Source organism: Cervus canadensis, chromosome 20 (assembly GCF_019320065.1).
Source record: "Cervus canadensis isolate Bull #8, Minnesota chromosome 20, ASM1932006v1, whole genome shotgun sequence".
Lineage (NCBI taxonomy): Eukaryota > Metazoa > Chordata > Mammalia > Artiodactyla > Cervidae > Cervus > Cervus canadensis.
Window position 1 is genome coordinate 50,725,573 of NC_057405.1, and position 12,697 is coordinate 50,738,269.

Here is a 12,697-nt window from a genome sequence, read left to right on the forward strand (position 1 = left end):
GACCTATTCGCTTTATGAGACAGGTAGATATATTAGAGTAACTTCTGTGTCTGGAGGGATTTGGACTTCAGGGTTAGTCAAGAGAAAGGCACAACCATAACTGCAGATTTTCATCTAATATTTAATGTGATTTTCTTTTTGTTGAGTACATTCTTTTTCTTACTAAGAGTATTCAGAGTATATATTCATTCAATCCAGCACTATAATATTTTGTAAAAGTTTCAATATTAATTACCTCAATAATATTACTTTTTCAATTACATTTTCATGCATGTGGAAGCAAACATCATTAAATACTTGATTATTTTGGCTGAATTATTTGATTTAATTTTCACTCAGCTATTTCCACTGAGGTAAATACAAATGGAGAATTTTGGGAAAATGTCTTTCATATGGGTAATAAATATCTGACTAACCACTGGAACACTGTATTAATATAAGAAAGAAAACCAAAACAAATTAGTTAGTGAGGAAGAAGAGAGAAAATAGGAGCAATGCTATGAATGGAATATTAAACACTGAAGTTTTTAGTAATTGATTATATTTCATGTTAATATTTTATCAGAATGCACTTAAGTGAGTACATTTTTATTTTTAATAATATGTATATAGATATCACTCCAAATTGCAAATATTAATCACAAAGACATGACACTTTTGAAAGTTATGCAAAAATCTGTTTTCTAGAAAACATTTTAATAAAAAAAGTTTAATCTCTGCATTTAGTTTTCATATTTTCATTAGCATATTATCTAATATGATAGATTTCTTTATAGAGTTGATTTGTTCAGAAATTCTACTATTACACTGTGTGATATATTGGTAATATTTTTAAAATTTGTTTAATAAATTAACAATTCTTCCTTCACAGCTAGTATTTGATTAAAAAAACAAAAAACCTTTGTTTCAATAAGAAAGGAAAAATTTCATAAGGAAAATGCTTGAACTGAAGAACACTATCACTGATAACAATAGCTGCCATTGTGTGCTTGCTAAGTCTCTTTAGTCATGTCCGACTCTTTGAGACCCTGTGGACCATATCCTGCCAGGCTCCTCAGTCCGTGGGATTCTCCAAAGAATACTGGAGTGGGTTGCCATGCTCTCCTCCAGGAGATCTTCCCAGCCCTGGGATTGAACTTGCATCTCCTGTGACTCCTGCATTGGCAGGAGGGTTCTTTACCATTAGCACCACCTGGAAAGTCCAGCTGCCATTGACTGAGAGCTTATTCTGTGCCAGGCACCTTTTAAAATGGTTTATGTGCAGCCAATTGTTTCTCTTCACTACAAACCTACGAGATTGGTGGTGGTGTCCCCAGTGCACAAAAGAGGTAACAGGTGTGGACAGTTTAAAGCTCTTGCCAAGATCACTTAACTAGTAAATGGTGGATTGAGCACCTAAATAGGATTGTTTGATGTCAAACCTCAGCCTCTTATCCATAGTACTGTTTCAGGAACCTGCTTCATGGTGATTTTTTGAGGATGATAAATGACACAATGAATATGTGGTACTTTACAGTGGATTAAAATAAGAATAATTCAGGTATCATTAGGGTTTGGAAAAAATGTAGAATCTCTAAATAATTTTTGACTTAAGCATTGTGTTTTTAAATTGTTTTAGTCTATTTTAAGCCACACTTTTATAAAGAAGACAGTTTTAAAAACTTGAAAAATTGACTTTTAAGTTAGTGCAGTCTAATGTAAGAAATATGTATATAACAAAAACGCACACCGTTAATTATTTTTTCTAGATTTCTACTGACCTTAAATTTCTTGATTTATATTTTTAGACTACAAGTATTATGAAAATTAGAGATGATTCTCCTGACTCCAAGGCAGAGTAAGATCCTGAAGTATTTTCTATTGCAGATAGGTAATAGAGTCAAAGTTAAGAGTCACCTAATTTTGGTACTAAGGGCAATTTAAGAAAAATATACCTGTCAAAATTATCAAGCTAGCTCATGGTTTATATAACTCTCTATTAACTGAGGTATTTTGTTAACCAGATTCATATTTATTACATATGACAAAGATGTTAAAGTTTATTAATTAGTTTCTGAACTATGGGACTTTTAAATATTTAGCCTCAGTTCAAATAAAATGGATTTTTCTGTTTGTTACTAAGTTATATAGTTATGCTACCTTCCTTTATTCAATATCCAGTTTTTCATATTTCATTCCTTACTTCTACACTCATGGAAGGTGGCAGAATTAATTCACCACCTAATCAGAGAAGCCATGCAGTAAGAAGATAGATCTCTCAGTTTTTCTCATCTACAACAGAAGATTTCTACAGGGGCACTACCTTTCCTTTACTTTCTAATCTCCGAAGAGAAATATTTCCCATTTGCTTTCAGATATCTGTGCCCTTGGGCTTCCCAGGTGTCGCTAATGGTAAAGAACTGCCTCCAGTGCAGGTAGACTTAAAAGACTCAGGTTCAATCCCTGGGTCAGGAAAATCCCCTGGAGGAGGGCATAGCAACACACTCCAGTATTCTTGCCTGGAGAATCCCATGGATGGAGAAGCCAGGCAGGCTGACGTCCATAGGGTAGCACAGAGTTGGACTCTACTGAAGTGATTTAGCATGCACATACCTGTGCTTGTAGGTAGCTCAGTGGTAAAGAATCCACCTGCCAATGAAGGAAACATAGGAGACGGGAGACACGGGTTAGATCCCTGGGTCTGGGAGATCCCCTGGCGGAGGAAAAAGCAATTCATTCCAGTATTCTTGCCTGGAGAAATTCCATGGACAGAGGAGCCTAGCGGGCTGCAGTCCATGGGGTTGCGAACAGTTGGACATGACTGAGCGACCAAGCAGACACATACCTGTGCCCTGGGTTTCTCTCTCTCTTAATCCCTCTCTACATCACACAGTTACTCCTATTATTTTATTTCTTAAATATCTACTTTCAGCTTAAAAATGTACTCAAGATTTCCTTATCCTTAAAATTCCATCCCTCAACACTTCTTCCCTGTCAAGTTACTCTCTCATCTCTCAATTGCCCTTTAGTAGCAAATTATAGATAAAGTGATCTGTAGCTTTTCTATCTAATTACTACCCACTCCTTCCTTCATCCTTTATTATCTGGCTTCTACCCACAGCACTGCAGTGAAATCATTCTTACAAAGGTCATCACTTCCTTCTAAATAGCAAATACAACTTTCTATTCTCTGTGCTATTCTAACTGCTGAAAATCATATAGCATTACTATCCACTAAACCTTCTGCATTCAATAAGTGTTCTTTAGATACCCATTATGTACAAAGCCTTGGCTTTAGAAGTTGAATAAGGCCGTCATTGACCCACCTGGAATTCCCCTTTACTTGAGGGAAACAGATGCAAAAACAATGACCATACAAGGAGATGTGTGCTCTAATGAAGTTTGCTAAGTAAAACATTGTGGGACAAAGAGTGGGGGAATTTCACAGAGTAAGTGGTATTTGAAAGGATTAGTGGGTGGGAATTCCAGGCTATTTAAATAGTAAAAGGAAACACTGAGTTGGGAACAAGCATAGCATGTTTGGGAAACAGTGTGGTTCAAACTTTTAATGCCTGGGGATGGGATGGGACTGTGTATAGTATTGGGAATTTGGAAACAGTTCAGGGACAGAGTGTACAGATTCAAAGCTTTTCTCTATTGCCTCTGTTCTTCCTCTTTGATTCTCACTTTCCTTGGTTGACTCCTAATTTTTTAGATTACTCCTCAAAAATGATTTTTCCATGATATAGTATTGTTGGGAGAGTTTGCAATTTCCTCAGTTCTGTCGCATTGCAACAAAAATTTGAAGCTACAGACAGACCAGGGTTACAGCCCCGTGTAATTTTCTCAGATGGACCAATGTTACAGCCCCATGTTACAGCTCAGTTTTATTTAGAAAGAAAAAAAAAATACATCCTCAAGGCGTGCGGGCGGACCGACCCAAAAGACATGAAGAGAAAGCTCCTGGCCCAATTTTGGCTCCTCTTTTTATGTTTTTTCTTCTCCCCGTAAATTGGGCTATTGAGGAGTGCTGTTTGTTTTACCTGAGGTCCTCACTCTGGTCCTCTGACCTTCCTTTGTTCTTTTTTTGTGGGCTTTCCCCTTCTTTGTCTTTTAGTCACCACCATTCTGGACTCCTTTTTCCTATTCTAACTGCCTAACAGTATCATCATGTATCATGGCCCAGGTGACATTTTCTACATCATGTCCTCAACCATTATATTAGGCCCGTGTAGCTTACCAACATCTATAATCTCTATTGCTGACTTCTTTTCTGACCACAGATGTGCATGTTAATCTTCTGTTGTATGTCAAATTCATCACATATTAAATGTGGTCAGCGGGTGGTGGTGGTATAGTCACTAAGTCGTGTCCGACTCTTGCAACCACGTGGGCTGTAGTCCACTCATCTTCCTTGTCCATGGGATTTTTCCAGGCAAGAATACTGACGTGGGTTGCCGTTTCCTTCTTCAGGGAGGCTTCCCAACCCAGGGATGAAACTCATGCCTCCTGCATTGCAGTGGGTTCTTTACCTCAGCCACCAGGGAATCCCCATGGTCAATATCAATGTATACTTAATATTTAAGGTGTTTGTTCTTTCTCTATCCTCTATCTCATTCAGTGATTGTTGGCTTCCAGCTTCCTTTTGGTTTCCAAGAGAAGGGCCGTGTTCATTTCCCTTCCTTCCTCTGGATCACTGATTAGATTTTAATCAGTCATGCTACTAAAATACTTGCTGTGTCTGATTCCTTATTTTCTTCTTCACTTAGTTGTGTCATTATTTTCTAAACAATTTTCTAAGTATTTTAATGGTTGTTTCAGCCTCTTCTTCAATTTGGCTTTTATACTGGAGTAAATAATATAAAACTATATACCATATGGTTTAAATCAATTAGCTTATTTTCTTTCTAAAGTTTTGCATATTACTCAATTATGTACAAAACAGAATCCAATTTTGACATTCTAGTCCAGAGGCTCTTTAGTAATCTTTCTGCCACCTGTCTTTTTGGTCTTGAAATCCCTTGCATGACTACTCTACTCTGTATTTTATCAATTCACTGAATATTCTCTTGTATTCTCTTGAGGATTCATTCAATATTTAGTATGTCCACCTCCTTGCCTCACTTGCTCATGAACTGAACTCCCACTTTCCCTTAAGGCCCAGTGTTTTCAGGACCTCTTCTGTGTACCTTATTTCATAGCTCAAATTTGAACCACCCAATTTTTTGCATTTACTTAGCATGTTTTAGACCTCTGATAATACTGATGTATTCTACTTTGTTTCAAAGTAGTTAATTTATCTGTTTCTCTAATGATACTTCAATTTATTAAGCATATATTTCATATATTTTTGGTTATATTTGGGTTATTATAATAATACCAAGTAGTTGTACTACTTGAACATTGTAATGGGAATTCAAGGGAAACATCCTATTCAAGTTTTAGTGTTCTTTCTGTTGACTGTATGTATTTCAATTATTTCGAGATTAAGAGTGAATGTGATATGTTTATTTGACTGTAAGCATTTCAAGGATGGGGATTTATTTATAGCTATATTTGCAATCAACTACTCCCAAGAATTTTGGACACGTAATACTGTTCAAATATTTATTGTTTAATACCTACATCCTCAACTGCCTTATAGTTTCAATAACAATAAGCTTCTTTGTAAACCAAGCATATTTATGATTCTTTTGAATCTCTCTTTCTCTTTCCACCAAATAATCTATTTGATTTAGCTGACTCTACTACAGGCTCTCAAAAAAGTAGACTTTTTTTTTTTATTACCACACTCATTTCTTAATTTGTACTTGAATTTACCTGTGTACTTCAGAATCTCCTTCATTAGACTAAGAAATCACTAGTCAGTAGTTTTCAGTGTGTGTTTGTGCATGTGTGTGTATACGTACACACACGCACACACACAACATATATATATGAACAATGAGAGATGTGATTTATAGCATTATGAAATTCTGAACTTCTGTTGCTCATTTTAAAAGTTTAAAAATACCCATAATGCGTGTCATTTTTGCTGAATAATCACCCCATCTCATTTTTATGATATTTCATAGAAAACAAAGGGATTCATGTGAACAACAGAGTCTTGGTTTATGCCATCCTTGAAAACTTTTACTAAACTTTAAGCCTCTCATTCTCATTTAATTAAAAAAAAACAAAACAGAAATGTGATTTTTCAGAAGTAAACTTGTCATTTAAAGTTCATCATTTTTCTTAAATTTGATAATTCTCTTTTAATTTGAGTATAAAACCAATTTAATTGGGACTACCACTATATTTTGAAGTGGAAAAAAGTGTTAAGTTATCTGGATGAGATATGTAGTGGTTACCAAACGTGTATGTGTCTCCACATTTGTCATCTTTTGAATAAGATGGGACTATGTGAATTGTCGAGCTACTAGATTGTGAGAGTAACCTTTGTTTCTTTGGGGACAGAACATTTAAAAACGATTAAATATGATTTAAAATTATAAACAATGTTGGATAAAATTCTCATATTTAGATCTTTGCCTATGTCTTTTTTATTGTTCCTTTAGCATTTATTTCTAGAAATAAAATTGCTAGCTCAAAATGTAAAAAAAAAAAAAAAAAAAATAAAAACGATTAAATAACTCAGGAGTTATTTTTTTCTCCTGCCACAGTGATCATAAGCTTCCTCTTAAGATTGTAGAACCACAAAATGGACCCATCCAAATTCCTGAATCATTGATCTTGCCTCACAGAGCCTCTGAACCTGAAGCAGACTTAGAATGAGCCCAGAGATTTTGTTTTAAGCCACAGATTTCTTGAAATTTATTACTACAGCTCAACATGGCCTACCTTGATTAATACATGAACTGTGGGTCTAATATAGTACTCTGCAGGAGTGTCCTGGACTGAGTGAGGGAATAGATATAGAGAAGAAAGCACAGTTTATAACAAAGGTTAGTGACTAAAGGATCTCATTAGTTACAAGGTACAAAACACCATGGTGTGGTGGTCTAATCGCTAAGTTGTGTCTGGCTCTTGCAACCCCATGAACTGCAGTCTGCCAGGCTCCTTTGTCCATGAGATTTCCTAGGCAAGAATGCTGGAGTAGGTTGCCATTTCCTTCTCCGGGGATCTTCCCAACCCAGGGATCGAACTGGAGTCTCTTGCATTGCAGGCAGATTCTTTACCAACTGAGCCACCAGGGAATGCTCTCAAAATACCACGTGAGAGAGCAAGAGGGAGCCCAAGATTAGGAGTCAGGGAGATGAGGGATAGTCTAAGAAAAGGAGTGCGAAGGGGAAATGGACAAAGCCTGTGAACAAAGCAAGAATTCTGGAAGGATTTTTCAACTTGATATTGCTTCACAGCAAAGGAATAGACAGTTTTTTTGGATGCACTATTAGAAAAGTTGGTTATGGATGTGACTTTGGAGTTAGTCCTCACAGCCCAATATTTGGATAGTTTATGGGTAGCAGGACTCACCCTCATTGGGTGAGTGTCAAAAGACTGGGATATTCCTTCAATATTCCACATTTATGTATTGGTCCATTGTGGATTTTATCTTAGCAATATTTCTTACTTATAATTATATATTACATGCTAGTGAGTTGGATTTTTACTGTTTAATGAATTTATGGTCATATCAGTACTTACTCTTATTTGTAGTAAGAATGTCTTTTAGGTTTTTAGGGTCACTAAACAATTTCCATCTGACTATAATTATTCAGACTTAAATACTAAAGGTCACGTATTATTATTTCTCATGCAGGAATAATATTTTCATGATCTTAACAATATTAGTTCCATCTTTTAACTTGGTTTATCATTTGGAAACACACTATAGATAATTAGAGACTGGATATTACAAAAAATAGTGGTAATTAAACAACCAGATAAATTCTTAAAACTGAACACAGTGATTATTGACAAGTGATTTAAGAGACCTCATTTAATTCTAACATAAATCATTCAGACATCTCTAATTTGGTAAGATAACTTGATACCCTTTGCAGCAGTAAAATTGTTTCTTTTCTCAAAGCAATGAAAAAAAGAGTCTTAAATGGAAAAAAATACCCCATGAAATTTCACTATTTGTAAAAGTTCATTTCAAGTCATGTTGTTATTAATAACAGTCTAAAGCTTATTATTTCTATTCATTCATTATCATCAGTGTGTTAGGAATTTGAAGATAGGATTTCTGTGATAAGAAAACAGAATGGCTATTTGGATGTTGTTCAGCAATGGTTTTTAAAAGAAAGAACTGTACTAAAGATGCATTATTTTATTCTTTATATAAAAATGGTAAGGATATTTGCAAAAATATCTATTATGTAGTATTCTGAAGAATGTAGATGTGGAAAATAATAATGTCTATTCTATAGGGAATAGGAAATAAGTATAGACTTTAGTTATATAGGCTTTTACTTATCATTCACTGAAGATTTCAGCTGTGAGCCAGGCACTGGACTCAGTGAGGAAAGAACAAAGATAGCAACCTGGAAACAGATGTTTGTGTACAGCTTCATTAAAGTGTGGGTATTCTTTTGCCAAAGGATGTAAGCACTTCTAAAGACTCTCTGGGTTGGGTATTTGAGATAACTAGGCCCAGGGTGAAGATCAAGGAAAGCTCATTTGAAAGATGCAACATCCCAGCTGGCTGTAAAGTATGAATAGTTTGTGTTGAGATTAAAAGGGTTCTGTCCAAAGGAAATCATGAGGAAAGAATGGCACTTCAGAGGAATTTTAAGTGGTTAGTATGACTGGAACTTAGGATACAAGCAAATTGATAGGAGCGAAGGATAAGTATATAAACAAGAGGCAGGCAAAGATGTTGACCCTTATACTTTTTCCTAAATAATTAAGCTCTTATTTTGAAAGTGATAGTAAGTCATTAAATGCTGTAAAATAGAGAAATGTCTCAGTCAAATCAGTGTATTTGAACATTCACTTGGACAGCAATAAGAAGAATATAAGCAAAATCAGTAAGTAAGTTTAGATAGACCAGTTGAGAAGGCAGTATTGTACAGATGAATAATAAAGAACCATGGACTGTCAGAGCACTGATGTAAATGCAAAATAATGAACTTGTATAAGAATGTACAGATGGAAAAATCTCTTGAACTTCGGGACTGAAAGTGAGATCAGTAGGGGTGGGGGAGAGGGAGGATTTGGACTTTGATCGTTGAGACTTGTGTAGGGGTCATGGTGATGTTTTACAAAAAATTTAGAAGAAAATACTGCATGAAGGTAAGAGTTCAGTTTTGGGGTCAGGTAGCTTTTAAAATGCTGTGTGACACTAGTGGAGGTGTTCAGTCAGCAGGTGGATACTCACTATCAGAATAGTTAGAGTTATTTGAGGTGGAGACAGAGATCTGAGAATCATCATGGTAAAGGGATAGTCAATTAAATGGTTTATATTCTAATGCAGAAAGAGGTCAATAAATCTGTTCTTGAATCAGTCTGATTGGATTCAAATCTCCAATTCCTTAATTACTGTGCGACCTCAGAAATTCAATTAACCTTTTAATATCTAAGTTTCTTCATCAGTGAAATGTGTATGATATAGTAGTAAAAATGTGAAATTTTAACATAATATTTATAATACACTAACAAAAGTAGTATAACATATTCCAAAAGTATTAGCTATATTCCTAAGGAGACTCTGTGGGGAGGAGAGCTGGGGCTGTAACCCTGGGAACAAAGGGATACACAGTATGCCAGAAAGATTGACCAGTAAGGAAAGAACAGAAATTAGAGAAAACACGATAATTATGTTAAATACAGTTTCAAGAATAAGAAAATAATCATAAGTGCTAAAGGATGCCGGGCCTGCCGGCTAGATGAACAGGTCGAGGACGCAATCACCAGAGCACCTGAGAAATAAAAGACTAGGAAAGATGGGGTTGAGAGGGACGGAGTCAGCTTGTGACTGATTCCGACGACTTTATTGAGGGGTAACATACATATATATACTATAGGATTCACCAAATTTTAGATCAAAGGCTTGCATACGTGCAGAACTGCAGATACTAGTTTTAGGAGTTTTATCTTAACTCCAGCAGAGCATGGCACCAGCGTCTTACAATCAGGTAAAAACTACCTAGACATAAGCCATTCACAGGAGCCCGATAATCTTATCAGAGTCAGGAAAATGGGCAAATGGTGGCTGCAGCGATTTCCTTGAGGGAGGTGAGAAAGGCCAATTTGCACTTTAACAAATCAGGGGTGGCGGGACAGAGAGGGACCTTTTGATCTCTCTCAGGGCCGAGAAGGGGCCTGAGCAGTCAGGCCGGCTCCCCGCAAAAGGATGTGGGGAATTCAGTATTATAAGCTCATATATATCTACCATATTTGACAACTAAAGGTCATGGATGATATTTTTTGGAAGTAAAATAATTTTACTGGGGGGGTTAGACCAGAGTAAGATATGTTGAGGTGTCAGAAGTGAAAGAATAAAGATGAGTGTTAACTATTGCCCAGTTCATTTCTTCAACATAAATTTGTTGTAAACAAAATGTGTAAAGCATTGTGTTGAGGTACAGTAATGAGGATGATCTAGTCCTTAAGTCAATAAGTTTTTAGTCTTGTAGGAATGACAGTAATTAAATAACTGCTTGCCTATTTAATTTTGATTATAATTTTTATTACAGTTTAGTTGATTTACAATATTGTGTTAGTTTTTACGATTTTAATGTTATAAAGGAGTATTGCTTGGCACTGTTAAGAGTGGGTACCTAGGGACCTGATGTAGTCTTAGAGGTTAGGATGCCTTTCTTGAAGAAAACTTTCTCGGGCTGAGCATGAAAAGAAACATAAGGGTTAACTATATAAGAAAGCAAGGGAAAAGAATATCAGGCAGAAAGGATAGTATGTGTGAGTGGTCTAGGAGACAGAGTAGGAGGCATTTGAGGAGCCAGGTGTAAGCCCGAGAGATGAGACGGTGGGAGTGAGGAGGGAGTGGTGGAAATCAGGGCTGGGGTAAGTCAGATATGTAGAAGATGATCGACCCAGTGCCAGAATTCTGTCCTCTATCCCAAGCTTGAAGAGGCATTGCTGAATGGTTTAAACAACAGAGTGACATGGTCACATTGAGTTTCAAAATGATCCCCCTGGTCACATTTTGTAAAAAATATTGAAGGGAGGAAGAATAGATCTGAGGGGACCAGTTAAGAGGCAATCAGTGTTCCAGGTGCGAGATGATGGTAGATCATTATTTGGTGGTGATTGAAGAACTGGGGAGAAATTGAAGGATTCAAGGTATATTTTAGGAGGCAAAATGGAAAGGTGATCTGGTGATTTACTGGATAAGAGCAATTGGTAGAAAGGGGTACCAAAGATGATTACTAGATTCTCACTAGCACTGGTTGAGGGTTGAAAGAAGGCAGACTTGGAAGAAGATGGTCAATTTGGTTTCTGACATTTAGAGTTTGAGGTGTCTGTGTGTTGTGCTAACAGTGTTAAGACAGTTTAATATGCTGGTTTGGTAACTCTACAGTTGCCAAGCTATACATGTTGATTAGATTGTCTTTGTGTACAGGACAGATGGAGGCGCTAAGACTAAGCCTTGAGAATCCGTGGCATTGGTTACTTTCGAGGAGTATGTTGCAGTTAGTGAAACTTTGCCATAGAAGATGGAGGCATAAGGTGAAATGTGATGTTATGAAAACCATTGCGGGGGGGTTTCATGAAGGAATATACAGTCAACAATATCATATGCTGCTGTACCGTCAGGAAAGATGAGATCTGAAAACTGTCCATGAATTTAGCAGCTTGGGAATCCTTAGGACCTTAGTGAAGACAATTTGGTCTTTGGTATTAGAAAATTTGAAATTCGAGTAGAATACACATGGGGATATTATTAGAAGAAATCTGTTTGTGAAAGAACAGAGAGAGATGTATTTGGCAGTAGCCCCTGGATTGAGAAATCCCCTGAAGATGGGAATGGCTAGGCTTTCCAATATTCTTGCCTGAATAGAGGAGCCTGGCAAGCTATAGTCCATGGGGTCTCAAAGAGTCGGACACAACTGACTGACTAAATACACACATAAGGATAAATGGTGAAGAACATAATTTTTTAAAGATAATATTGTTTGTGCATATATTTTTCCTTATATTAATTATCTTAACTGTTTTTTAATTAAGTTACACTAGCAGGGGTTCACCTTACCTTGAAGTTAGTAGATATCACCCCCACTAGCCTGGCAGAAGTGCAAAAAGTAGGGGGGCAGTCTGTTCTGTTGTCTAGTGTTCCTTACAAAACAGGTTTCAGAAATATCCACAAACTAAAATGATTTAGATCTGACATAATTTCCTAAACAACATTTGAGGAAGCTATAATTCTGATTTTTATTTGGTGTTTAGTGCTATATTCTCCAGGGTAGTATCTCTGGCATAATGGAAAGAACATCAAACAGTTCAAGTACTTAGCTGTTGTTTGGTTTGGGCAAGCTTCCTCTCTCAGCCCATTTTCTCATCTGTTAAATGGGAACTGTCATATCTGTCTTTTGGATTTTTTTGTTGATCAAATGAAATAGGTAAAATGTTGAGTGCCGTACACTTGACAAATGATATTTTCCATCTTGTTTTGAAGATGATGCTTTCTGTATCATACTGATAATTACCTTTCTATTTATTTGAATCCAAATGTCAGTCTCTGGTCTCTGTGCTTATTTTTTTGATTCTGTGTAATTATGATTTTAAAATAAAACTAGTAGAAATAAGAAAGGGG

At 36.2% G+C, this 12,697-nt stretch overlaps 1 protein-coding gene across 13 annotated transcripts in view; it reads left to right on the forward strand.

Annotated features, from left to right (window-relative positions):
• Positions 1-12,697, forward strand: part of GRIK2 (glutamate ionotropic receptor kainate type subunit 2) — a 723,627-nt gene that overhangs the window by 190,949 nt on the left and 519,981 nt on the right. The gene's annotated exons all lie outside the window — the stretch shown is intronic.